The sequence below is a fragment of the Mobula birostris genome, chromosome 11 (genome assembly GCF_030028105.1).
Source record: "Mobula birostris isolate sMobBir1 chromosome 11, sMobBir1.hap1, whole genome shotgun sequence".
Taxonomy (NCBI): domain Eukaryota; kingdom Metazoa; phylum Chordata; class Chondrichthyes; order Myliobatiformes; family Myliobatidae; genus Mobula; species Mobula birostris.
The window spans coordinates 27,943,465-27,957,142 of NC_092380.1; the positions used below are offsets into that span (position 1 = coordinate 27,943,465).

Here is a 13,678-nt window from a genome sequence, read left to right on the forward strand (position 1 = left end):
TCCGACTGTCCCTCTCACTATACTCCTTGCCCATCGTCTGGGCTTCCTCCCTCCCCCTTTTCTTTCTCACTAGGCCTCCCATATCCCTTTTTCCAATCACCTGTCCAGCTCCTGGCTCCATCCCTCCCCCTTCTGTCTTCTCTTATCAATTCGGATCTCCCCTCCCCCTCCCCCTTTCAAATCTCTTACTAGCTCTTCTTTCAGTTAGTTCTGAGGAAGGGTCTCTGCCCGAAACGTTGACTGTACCTCTTCTTAGAGATGCTGCCTGGGCTGCTGTGTTCAGCAGCAACTTTTATGTGTGTTGCAGAGAATGAGGCAGAGTGGTATTGAAAAGAACTGCGACAAAATCTCTCTTTCAATTCTTCTTTCCTCCACCTCTCTTCCATCCCTTCCCCTTTATCTCTCCATCTCTCCCTCTTCTCCTCTTTCTCCCCTCGCTCCAGTCTTACCGCCTGTGAACCTCTTCTCCTGCCCTCCCTCAATCTTGCCTTCCCTCACCTCGCGCACTCCCCACCCATCTCCTCCTCTCACTCCTCTTCCTCCCCCCGTATCCTACCCTTCTACACCCTCCCAGGATACCGTCTACTGCAACGGCCTGCTGCAAGGTGAATGGGGGCGTCCTGGGGGGTGGGGGAGGAATGGACTGGCACTTTCGGAGCCTCCATCGCGGTCCTGCGCGACCTGAACGGGGACGGATTGTCCGACGTTGCCGTGGGAGCTCCAGTGAAGGGTGACCATCCCAGCAGCGTCTACATCTACCAGGGCGTCTCCAGTGGGCTAGAGGAGGGCTGCAGTCAGATGAGGGCTCGGGAGGCGTGCAGGATGACCAGTCTTCTTCCCTCTATCCCTTTATGCCTCCATCCATCAATCCATCTCACCCTTCAATCCCTCAACCGCGCTTTCCATCTGTCTCTCCCTCCCTCCCTCCATCTATCCACCCTTTCTTCCTCTCCGCCTGTCTCTGCCCCCTGTGATCTCTCATTTTCACTACCTCTTCCTCTCTGTCCACACCTCCCCCGACTCCAGAACTCCATCCCTCATTCCATCTGTCCATCTTCTCTCTACCTTTCCCTCCCTCCATTGTTCCTTCCTTTCTTCTCTCCACCTCTGCACCATGCCTCCCTCTACTGATCCTATAGTCTGTTCCCGCCCCCACCTCCATTTCGCCCTGTCTGTCTCTTTCCCTCCAACCAGCATTTCATCCATCAATTCACCTTCCCGCTCTCACTTCCTGTGTCTACGGTACACTCTCTATTTCCCTTCTCTGCCCTCTCCATATCTCTCGTGCAATCTCTCCATCCCTCAATCTCTGCCCCTCCCTTCCTCTTTCCTTTTCTCCATCTCTCCGTCTGCCCCTCTATCCCTTCACCGAGTTCTATATTCCTTAATCTCTCCATCATATCCTCTCTCTGACCCTCCATGGTTCCTTCCATCTCTCCGTTCCTCCCTCCGTCTTTCTCTCCCTCTGCCAATAACTCCATCCTTCTGTCTCTGCCGATCCTTGGTTTCGCTTTCCCTGCAGCGCTCCCTCCTTGGGGATTGTTGTCGAAGAGAGGGACCGAGGGGCACAGGTACAGTGGTCCCTGAAAGCGGCAGCACATGAGACATGGTGGTGAAGAAGACGTTAGGTACATTGGCCCACATCATTCAGGACACTGAGTACAGCTGTTGGGATATTATTGTGCTGCTGTGCAAGACGTTGGCTGGGATATACTTGGAATTTAATATGACCAGGGGCGTAGGGGAAGATGCGGTGGCGGCGTAGGGGAGAGATGGGGGTCTGGACCCGTGTAGGGGTGTAAGGGCCAGAGGGGGTTTCGGAGATTAACGATGTGTAGGACTGGATGAATTTAAGAGACCCAGTATTCAGCTTAGGTCACCCTGCTGCAGGAAAGATGCCGTGAATACTGTAAATTTTAGAGTGCAGAAGAGATTTACCAGAATGTTGCCGGGACTCAAGGGACCCAGGTATGGAGAGAGGGTGGGCAGGTTGGGACTTTATTCCCTGGAGCGTAGGAGACTAAAGAGGGGTGTCCTTGCAGAAGTGCATAAAGCCATGAGGGGCAAGACAGGGTGACTGTGTACAGTCTTTATCCCGGGGTTTGGAATCAAGAACCAGAGGCCAAGGTTTAATGTGAGAGATGAGAGATTTAACCAGGACATGAGGAGCAACATGCTCGCCCAGAGGGTAGTCCGTATATTAAACGAGCTGCCAGAGGATGTGGATGAGCCGGCTGCAGTAACAACATTTAAAAGACACTGGACAGCTACATACTGTGGAAAACGACTTTAGAGGGAAGTGGGCCAAACTTGGGCAAAAGCGACAATCTGTAATTGTAATGTTGGCTGGCAGGGAACGGATGCACCAATAGGCCTGATCACTTGCTGTCTCACTCCGTCCCTCACTCACCTCTCTACCCCTTCCCTTCTTCCCTCTGATTTCCCTTCTCCTCTTCCCTGTCCCTTTGTCTCTTCCTCTCTGCCTCTCTCCCTCGCTCTCTACCTCTCTCCCTCTCTTCATCTCTCCCTTCCACTCTCCGAACCCTGTCGCTCAATTATAACACGCCCTCCCCCACACACAATAACCTGTGCCTTCCTCGCCCCCCATCTGACATAGCGGATCGAGGGGAGGAAGGTAGCCCCAGGACTGGAGAATTTTGGCGGTTCTATCGTCGGGGATACGGACCTGGACGGAGATGGGATGACGGATCTAGTTGTGGGTGCTCGTGGAGGGATTGTCGTCCTAAGATACCTCCTACAAAATGGAGGGATGGGGGTTGAGGGGTGTGGATGCGATAGAGGTAGACGGAGGGCGGAAGCAGGGGCAGGGCCCATGGGAGGGCTTGGGGCAGGGTAAAGATTGGGACGGATGGAAGAGGAGGGAGGAGGAAGGACGGTGGGAGAGACGTCCTATGGCATATTTTGGGCTTGTGGAGAGACATGAAAAATGTAGATGGAGGGGTTGAGGGTAAGACGGAGAGAATGACAACGCGGACTGGGAAAGCAGGATGGGACGACTTGGCCGGTCTGTTTTCCCACTTGTTCATATCACTCCCTCCTCCATATCTCGGCCCCGTCCCCCTCTCATCCTCCCCCTCCCATCCTCTGCCCTCCCCATTCAACTTACGTACCCTCTATCCTCTCTTTACCTCCACTCATTCCCTTTCCGCCTCACCCTCTCCACTTCCCACCTTCCAAATCACCCCTCCCTCCCTCCATTTCCCTAGGAGTCTTCCGGTTATGGAACTGCATCTAGAGTTAAGTATCCTGCCGGCGCAGATCCCATGGCCAGAACTGGACTGTGGGATGGGGAGAAATGAGAGAATGCCTACAGCCTCATCGGCCTCCTCTGCTTCCTGCTCAGCCCCAGCTCCCGCCCATCCCTAGGTGAGTGCGGTGTCGCGACCGATCAGAGACCAGGCGTTCGGTCAGGATTCAGGATGAAGATAATTTCAGCGAGGTGCATGTCAGGGGCAGCTCGGGTCATGTAATCAGTGATCGGGTCAGGGGTTAGATCAGGAGTCATGTTAAGAGTAATGTTTGTTCAAGCTTCAAGGGTTGGAACAAGTGTCGGGTCAGCAGTAAGCTCAGGCAGGTCAGTAATCGGTCCAAGAGTCAGATTAGGGGTCAGGGTTTTGGTCAGCAGTTGGGACGTTTGTCAGCTCGGGAGAGGTAGGTCAGTGATCGTGTCAGGATTCGAATCAATGGTCAGGGGTTCGGAAAGGTCATCTTATGGTCATGTCCGAGGATGTCAGCGATCCGGGGTCAGCGCAGGAGACAGGTCTGTCTCTGTCCTGCCCCTCTGACCCGTTTCTGCTCTCCCCACCTACGCAGGTCCACTGAACGTCACCTTGGAGTTCACCGCAGAGCTCGATCTCGGGAGGCAGCAGAACGGGCTGTGGTTCTCGACGTCAGGGAAGAAAGTCTTGCAGCAGCTCGCCCTCACCCAATGGAGCAAATGCATCCCGCTAAACATCTCCGTGCAGTTAACACGGACCGTCCCCAGCACCTGTCCCGTTGCGCTGCACTGAGAGCCCAGTCCAGGGCTCCTTTACTGTTACCCTGCACCGGGAGCCCCATTCACAATTCTCCCATAAGGTCACACAAGGAGTCCCGTTCGGTCTGTTCATCTCCCTTAGAACACAGAGAACACTGTTCGGGGTTCTCCTCGGGTTCGATTGAACAGGGGGCCCCGTGCAGGAGCCTCTCCGAATGTACCAAACTGGAATCCCCTATCAGAGTTTCAGCTCCCGTTACACCACCTCAGGAGGACTATAAGGGATTCCACCCCACCCCAGGTAGACCGCTCAATTTGCCCCTCCCGTTGGACCGTTATATCAATGCCCTTCGGATTCCACCTCCCTTTCCCCCACCCCACCCTCAAATTACGCTGCACTGGGGGGGGGGGGGGGCATTCGGGCTTTTCCTCCAGTTAGACTGCATCAGGAGTCCTGTTCACGGTTCTCTTCCCTAGACCGCACCGGGTGCCCTGTGCATGATTCTTTTCCTGTACCTTCGCACTGAGAGCACCGTTCGGGATTACTCTTTCATTAGACCGCACCAGAATCGTCGTTATCCTCTTGATACAGCACACCGGATCACCGTTTGCGGCTCCCTCCCGTTAGAATACTTCGCGAGCCATGTCAGAGTTCTCCTCCTGTAATACCGCACTGGAATTGCCCTATCATTAGAGCACACTGGGAGCACTTTTCAGGGCTCTCCTCTCATTAGAATGCATTTTTGTTCCTGTTCACTGTTGCTCTACCGTTACAACAGCCTGGGAGATTTGTGAATGAGACTCTCTTCCTCCCTCTTTTTGTCCCTCACTCCTTTTCTTTCTCTGCAGGACTGCATCGAAGATTTCCTCAACCCTATGAAGTTTCTGCTGGCATACTGCATACAGGAAGATACCGGGTCTGGGCCGCCTGGCATCCAGCCGGCCTTCAGACTCAAGTGCGTCCAGGGCCGGGTGGGATGGTGAAGAAGGCGTTTAGAATGCTGACTTTCTTCGGTCAGGAGACTGAGTACAAGAGTTTGGACGTTGCATTGTACAAGACACAGGTGAGGCCGCACTTGGAGTACTGTGCTCAGTATTGGTCGCCCTTCTATAGGAAAGATGCAATTAAGTTGGACAGAATGCAGAGGAAATTTACGAGGATGTTGGCGGCACTCGAGGAACTGAGTTTCAGAGAGAGAGATTGGGCTGATTGGGACTTTACTTATCGGAGTGTAGGAGACCGATAGGCGACCGTACAGAAATGTCTACGCCCATGAGCGGAAGAGATAGGGTGAATGTGCATATACTTTTTCCCCAGGGGTGGGAAATCAAGAACTAAAGGACATGTTTAATATCAGAGGAGGGAGATTTAACAGGAAGCTCGTAGGCAAGTTTTTAACCCAAAGAGTAATCAGTTTATAGAACGAGCTGCCGGAGAAAGTGGTTAAATCAGATTTAATAAGAACATTTTCAAAACACTTGGACAGGGACGTGGATAGGAAAAGTTTAGAGAGATATTGGCTAAACGCGGGCAACTAGAAATAGCTTAGATGGGAATCTGGGTCGATAACGTCTATATGGACTGAAGGGCCTGTTGCCTTGCTGTGCAAATCTGTGAATGATGAAAAGGAATAAATTCCGTGACAGAGAGATCTGTTTTCTAGATAGATGTGACTGGTCCGGAGTCAGAAGGTATGGGGCAATTAACACACACAGAATGATGGAGGAACTCAGCAGACCAGGCAGAATCTATGGAAAAGAGTTTAGTCGACGCTTCGGCCCGAGACTGAGTCCTGATGACCTGCTGAGTTCCTGCAGAATTTTGTGTGTGTTGCTTTGATTTCCGGCATCTGCAGATTTTCTCTTGTTTGAAGTATGAGACAGGAACGTTTGGACAACTAGACATCGGGAGTTAGGTGAGAGATGGGAACGTGGAAGTTGGGGACAGATTCATCTCTCCCTCCGGAATTCTGTCCCAGAAAATAAGACGTTCTCCGTCTAAACTCACAGATCCCATTCAACAACACCTGCAGAGGTGCGCACGGATGCCTTGCTGCTGACTTACCAATGTAGGTGCATACAGCACTCCCAGGGGTGAGCAGACGGTGTGTCGATGCCCGGTGTCGGGAGTGGGGGTGGTGAGGAGAGGACTGTGTGTCTTAAACTCGATCCCAAAGAGAATGGTGTCAGAAGAACATGCGCCCGATGCCTGATCCTAGAGGGTACGGTTGGGGGTGGGGGACGAGAGGCCGCCCAATTCCAGAAGGGGGCGGGCGACAGAGCAGTGAATCTCATGCTGGCTTCCACGGGGTTTAATGGTGGAAGACGACGTTGTGCTCTACGCCCGGTCCCAGAAGGGAAAGAGGGATACAGGACGGTGCCCGACACCTGGTAAATTAATACACATGAAAATGCTGGAGAACCTGAACAGCAAGGCAGCATCTATAAAAAAGAGTAAACTGTCGACAGACATCCTGAGAGTCTCGGCCCCTATCGTCCTCTGTTTACTATTTTCCATAGAGGCCCCCTGGCTTCTGAGTCTATCCAGCATTTTGTGTGTATTGCTTTGATTTCCAGCGTCTGCAGATTTTCTGTTGTTTGTGACCTGGCAAACCAATTCGCTATCTCCTATAGTTCGGGCGTTTTATTGATAAAACCGGGATATGTGCTCGAGATGACAATCCAGTTGCAGAATAAAGCTGAACTCGCCCGCCTCTCTGTTCTGGATTTCCAATATCCAGCGAGAATTTCGCTCCGCAAAGTTACAGTCGTAAAGGTAACATCTACACATCAATCCCGCTGCGCTGTCCCTTTGCCAACTTCCCTCCTCGCCGTCCTTTCGCCAACCTCCATCCTCGCCGTCCCTCCGTCCTCTGATTCACTCATATCTAACGAAAATTCATTGCTTCCCCCAGTTAAACGGAAAAGTTCAAGTCACCTACAGAGACGGGGGAATGTCGCAGGCAACGTCTACACCAGATGTAACATCAGTCAGCCTGTCCTCAGAGAGAAAATAGAGGTGAGCTGAACATTCCAGACCATCGACAGAGAGGGATGGAGAGGCAACGGTCAGTGTACAGATCTCCTCCTGAGAGACAGGGACTGAGAGACACAGGTCGGTGTACAGATCTCCCTGAAGGAGAGGGGCTGAGAGGGGTCAGTATACAATACACTCTCACTCTCTCTTCCTCTCTAGGTTTCACTGTTGGTGACTTTTGATGTAGCAGACACTGGGAATTTGAGTGATTCTTTTCTGATGAATTTGAATCTCTCCAGGTAAGGATGCTGCTTGGCTCTTGTCTATCTCACCCTACATGAATTCACCGCTCCTCCTCCGTTGCTTTCCCACCCATTTCCATTTTCCCCTTCTGTCTTCCTCCCCTCAGTACCCCCACTCCCTCTCCTCTCTGTAACACCCTACTCATTAAAGCTTCCCTCTCTCTCTCTTATGTTCTCCTTATTTTCACCCTCTCCCCTCTCTCTGCAATCACCTTATCCTCTCTGAGTCTTTTTCTCCTTCCCTCCTTCACCATCTCTCTGCTAGCCCTTTCTTCTTTCCCTATCTCTCCAGACCCTTCCCACTACGTCATTCCCTCTTACTCTTTCACCATCTTGCTTTGCCCGTTTGCCCTCTCTTAATCCTCCCAAACTTTCTCTCCCTCTACCACCCAGATTTGACTCACTCCTATTCTTCATCCATTCCCCAGTCGCCTTCTCCTCCCTGTCCCTCTCTCACTGTCTCTCTCCCTTTTCTCCTCCCTCACTCCGTCTCCCCTCTCTCCATCCTTCCTCTTTCTCTTCCCCACTCTCGTTCCTCTGCTCTCTCCCTCCAACACCTGTGCTTCATCTGCTCTTTCCCTTCCTTCCCCCTCTCCTGCATCTGCCGCCTCTTTCCCCCACCCTCTCTTGCACATCTCTCTCGCCCTTTTCTTCTCCAAACAAGTTTTCTCGCTCCCTGCCCTCTCTCACCACCTTTCTGTCTTTCTATGCCTCCCCTCCCCCACCGCAGTGACAATGAGGCACCGGAGACGCTCGAGGACAACAGACTGAGTCTGAACATTAGTGTCCATCACCGAGTGAAGCTCGCCGTCTGCAGGTAACCGTCCTGGGAACCTATCCAGAATCACCCATCTCCCCCCGCCACCACCACCGTCACCCACATTCTGCCACTTCTCCGCCGTTTCCCACTCCCTCACAATATCCGACTCTACTACCGTCCTCACCTCATGCTCCGTCGTCCCCCACCCCCGTACTTTACTCCTCCTTCGTCTCCTCCCCCCACCTCCCGCAGCGTTCTCCATTGCACAACATGACCTGCAGTAGAATACATCTTCCCCTTTCCTTTCTACCCACCTTCTCTGTGACCCATCATCCTCTCTCACCCGCCGCCTTCCCGCAAACTGGAGTTGTGTTACTCTGACTATCTGTTGTGCCCCCAGCGTGCATTCCCCCAGATATCTCAACTTCACTCTGGGACGGACCTCTACGTATTAACTCATTCACAAATACCAGGTAACCCACGCCCCCACGGTTCCCCACCCGCCACGTCCACGTCTCCACCCTCTCCATGTATTTCCCCGCCTCCTTCTGATTCTGCCTTTCTACCTTCCCCACTTCCCTCTGTAACATCTCTTGCCCTCTCACTGCTCATCTCTGCCTCTCTTTCCCTTCCTCCCTTTCTATCCCCTACTTCCCCAGTCTCCTCCTTCCACTCCCTCCACTCTTTCTCTCCACATATCTCTCCGTCTTCACTTTCCCTTCTTCCCTTCCCTTCCTTTCTTCCTCTTCTCTCTCTCTTCCCCTTCACACCCGCTTCTCTCTCCCACTTCCGTCTCTCATTTCTCCCTCTCTTCTTTCTTTCTTCCCTCTCTCCCTTCCCCTCTTTCTTCCCTCCCTCTTCCCTCAACCTCTCACGTCTCTCCCTCTTCTCTTTCTCCCTCCCAAACTCTCTTTGAGGGTGGGGCGAGGAGGGGTGGATTGGGAGGGGAGAGAAAGGGGCGAGAAGAGAAGAAGGTGAGGTCAGTGCGGAAGTGGCATGGAAGGCGGAGGGAGAGATGGAGAAGCGAGTGGTGGCGAGGTAGGAAAGGGACCATAGAAGAAGAGACTTTGCGAGGAGGGGGACAAAAGGGGCGTGAAGCGAAGAGAAAGGGGCACAAAAATGGAGGAGAGGGCGCAAGGGGGGGGGAGAGGGCACAGGAAGGGAGGGAGAGGGCCGTGTAGGAAGGGAGCATCGTGATGCCACTGCATCCTTGAGGTACTGGGTCAGATATCGAATGACACCTTCTCCCCACTACTCATGCTACTAGGTCAGATGTTATAACTTTCTCCCGCTCTCACCTCCCCAGGAACGTTTGGCGAATGTCGTCAACTGCCCACCTCCAGCTGTGGTCAAAGGTCAAGTGTCGGAAACCAACTCCTCGGTTACCGAGGGCAAACAAGTATGGTCAGGGCTGACCCGCTACTGGGTTGGTTGTTGAGCGCCAGAGGTCACTGAGCCGGTGATGGTATGGGACGGAGGGTGGGAGGTGTGGAAAATACCGTTATCAAGTGTCCATCTGCCAGGGAACAGGACACCCGGGGTCTGACATAACGGAGGCAGGTCCTTCCTTCTCACCCCTACCTGCTGGCCCACATCCCGTATCCCAGCTCGGCTCATTTGCTCGCATTCGGCCATTACTAATCACACTGTCATTGGCCACAGGAGTAATACTTGAGTAGTAGAGGAATATCTTAGAGGGTGGGAAATTGTATTCCATTGTTCAAGAAAGGGAGAAGGGATAGCCCTGAGAATTATAGACTCACTGAACCTTGCGACAGTGGGCGGCAAATTATTGGAGCAGATTCTTAGAAACAGGATTTACGAGCATTTAGAGAGATCTGATCATTGAGATAGTCAGTGAGGCAGAACAAAGGGATCTGAGAATACAGGACCATAATTCACTGAAAGTGGCGTCACAGGTAGATAGGTGTAAAGAAAGCTTTTGGCACATTGGCCTTCATAAACCGAAGTATTGGTACAGGAGTTGGGATGTTGTGTTGAAGTTGTTAAAGACGTTGGTGAGGCCTAATCTGGAGTGTTGCGCGCAAATTTGATCACCTACCGACGGAAACGAAGTAAGCAAGTTTGATGGTGTGCAGAGAACATTTACAAGTGTGTTGCTGGTCTGGAGGACCTGAACTATTTGGAAAGATTGATTGTTAGGACATTATTCCTAGGAACGTAGAAGATCCAGCTCTGAGGTGAAATTTGATGGAGGTATATAAAATTATGAAGGGTATAGATAGGGTAAGTGCAAGTAGGATTCTTTTTCCACTGGGGCTGGGTGGAACTACAACTCGAGGCAACTAGTTAAGCAGGAAAAGTGAAAAGTTTAAGGGGGACATGAGGAGATACCTCTTCACTCAGAGAGTTGTGAGAATGTGTAGCGAACGCCAGCGCAAGTGTAGCATGCGAGCTCGGTTTAAACGTGTAAGAGAAGTTTGAATAGTACGTGGATGGTAGGGTTATGGAGGGCCATAATCCAGGTGCAGGTTAATGGGAGTAGGCAGCTTAAATAGCTTGGGACGGACTAGATGGGCCGAGAAACATTTTTTTCTGTACTGTCTCTATGACTCTATGAGGGTAGTGCTGTAGTTGTGGTATATATGTATTTCAGTACGGCGTTTGGTAAGATTCCCCATGCTGGGCTCATTCACAAAGCGATGAGATATGCAATCCGGGGAAAGACAGCTGGGTGCGTGGATTCAGAAATTCCTTGCCCTTTGAAGGCAGAGCTGGTCGTAGTTGGAGCGAATTCTGCCTGGAAGTCGGTGACCAGTGCTGTTCCACAGGGATCTGCTCTGGGAGTTGTACACTACGTGATGTTTATACATGAGTTGATTGAGGAAGACGAAATGCTGAAGGAGTATCAGGTGTAAGTCATTACACAGAGTGGCGGGTGCGTTAAGCTCGTTGTCGGGGATGGTACTGGACACATACTTCAGAGACAGTTAAGAAACTCTTAGATAGACACACATTATTGACCGAATGGCCTATACTGTGTTGTGATTTCGTCTCTTTTATGTTCTGTTCCAAAGGTTCAAAGGAACATCTGAACAAACCTAATGCATTTTGGAAACAAGTCCTGTGGACTGAAGAAGTTAAAATAGAACTATTTGGCCGCAATGAGCAAAGGTACGTTTGGAGAAAAAAAGGTGCAGAATTTCATGAAAAGAACCTCCTCTCCAACTGTTGAGCACGGGGGTGGATTGATCATACTTTGGGCTTGTGTTGCAACCAATGGCACGGGGAGCATTTACTGGTAGGGGGAAGAATGAACTCAATTAAATACCAGCAAATTCTGGAAGCAAACATCACATCGTCTGTAAAAAGGCCGAAGATGAAAAGAGGATAGCCTCTATAACAGGATAATGTACCTAAACACATCTCAAAATCCACAATGGACTACCTCAAGAGGTGCAAGCTGAAGGTTTTGCCATGGCCCTCACAGTCCCCTGATCTAAACAACATCGAGAATCTGTGGATAGACCTCAAAAGAGCAGTGCATTCAAGATGGCCCAAGAATCTCACAGAACTAGAAGCCTTTTGCAAGGAAGAATGGGCGAAACTCCCCTAAACAAGAATTGAAAGACTTTTAGCTGGCTACAAAAAGCGTTTACAAGCTGTGATATTTTCCGAAGTGGGTGTTACTAATTACTGCCATGTAGGGTTCCCAAACTTCTGCTTCGGGCCCTTTTCATTTTTTTGTTATTTTGAAACTGTAAAAGATGGTAATAAAAAGTTTTCTTGCTGAAAATATGGAAGAGATTTGTTATCTTTAACTTTATGCCTCTTGGAAATCAGTTCATCTTTACCTCGCTTAGCTATTCACAGTAACAGAAATTTTGACCGGGGTGCCCATACTTTTGCATGCCACTGTACATACCTTATCTACTTCCTCTAGCAGCTCGTTCCAAATGGACCTCCAGCTGGGTGAAAGTTTTGCCTCTCAGGCCCCTATTAAGTCTCTCTCTTTTCACTTTAAACCTGTGCCCCTTTGGTTCATAATACCTCGGCCCTGGGGGAAAAGACGGTGCACATTCACTGCAGAGACAAAAGTCCCAACAATGTCCAACCTTTCTTTATAACCCAGTCCTTCAAGTCTCGGCAACATTCTGGTAAATATTCTTTGCACTCTTTCCAGTTTAACGGCATCTTTCCAAGAGCAGGGCGATCATAACTGCACACAATGCGCCAAGTGCGATCCAGAGTAGCATTCCAATTCTTGTAATCAGTGCCCTTGTCTGGCGAAGGTCAATGTGCCAAATGTCTTCTTCACCGCCCTGTTAATGCTCTGTATGTGGTTTACCGAAAGATGCCAGTTTCAGGTAACCATGTATCTGTACCCCCTGGGTCCCTCTGTTCTGTAACATTCCCCAGGGTCCTATCGTTCTCTGTGAAAGCCCTCCCCTGGTTTGTCACCCCGGAATGCAATACCTCGCGTGCATCTAAATGAATTTCCGCTTTCCATTATTCAGCCCAATAACCCACAGAGAGGTGGTGATGACAAGGGTTTCCTTGGGCTGTGGGTGGAGATTTGGTGCGCCGGGGAGACGGTGATAGCGGACAATGTCTGTGGGCTGTGGGTGGGAGAGACGTGATGGCGGAGGGTGTCCCTGGGTCTGTGGGATGGTATTCGGTGGGTGGGCGAGACGGTGATGGTGGAACGTGCCCTTGAGCTGTGGGTGGAGATTGGATGGGTACGGGGAGAGACCATAATGAAGGTGTGCTTCTGTTGACTGCGGGAGAAAATTTGGTGGGTGGCGAGAGTCGGTAATGGGGGAAAGTGTCTGTGCAGATAGTTGACGATGTGGACAATGTCCGTGGGATGTTGGCGCGGGATTCGATAGGTGGGGGAGAGTGCTCATGGGGTATGGGAGGGAATTCGGTGGGTGGGGGGGGGGGACAGTCGGTGATGTGGAGAGTGGCCATGGGTTGTGAGAGGGGAGTCGGTGGGTGGGCGGCGGGAGAGACAATGCTGGTCGAGGGAGTCCGCGGTCTATTGAAAAGGGTTTGGTGGGATGGGTAGGATGAATCAAAGTCGGGGAAGAGTGTCTGTGGAGAGTGGTTGGGGATGCGGTAGACTGAGGCAGAGTCAGCGAGAATGTCTGTGAGCTGTTGGAGAGTATTCATTGGATGGCTGATTGATCGGTGACGGGGAAAGAGGATGGGGTCTGTGGATGGGGTACTTTCTATATCGAGCCAACCTGCACCCCTTCTCCCCAAAGGGCAGTGATCAAGTGGAGTATCAGGTGATTAACTGTACTGTCGATCCGCTCAGCCATCAGGCGGCTCCGACCCTTGTTCTCAGAGGGGAACTCTACATTGATGGTCGGAACAAGGTAAAGCGGGAGAGGGGTGGGGCGGTTGGTGACTACTGAAGGGATCAACGGGGGTTTAGTTCCTGAGCGAGTGGTAATTCCCATTATCTTCAACCCACCCCATCTCCCCTCACAAACTTATATATCTCCCATCACAACTCTGACCTTAGACGGTGAACTGGATACTCTACACGGCGTCTGCAGTGTGTAAGAACTACACCAACCAACCCACCCTCCCCACCACCAAGGAAGCGGAGAGCGGGAGTGTGCTATGGGTAACGTGGTAGGTGCTGTGTGCATGGAAGTGGGGAGACATCCAAC

General features: G+C 51.4%; 1 pseudogene; it reads left to right on the forward strand.

The window, feature by feature from the left end:
• LOC140204648 (integrin alpha-M-like) overlaps positions 1 to 10,915 on the forward strand; it is a 37,950-nt pseudogene extending 27,035 nt beyond the window's left edge.
• Positions 10,916 to 13,678: the final 2,763 nt, after the last annotated feature.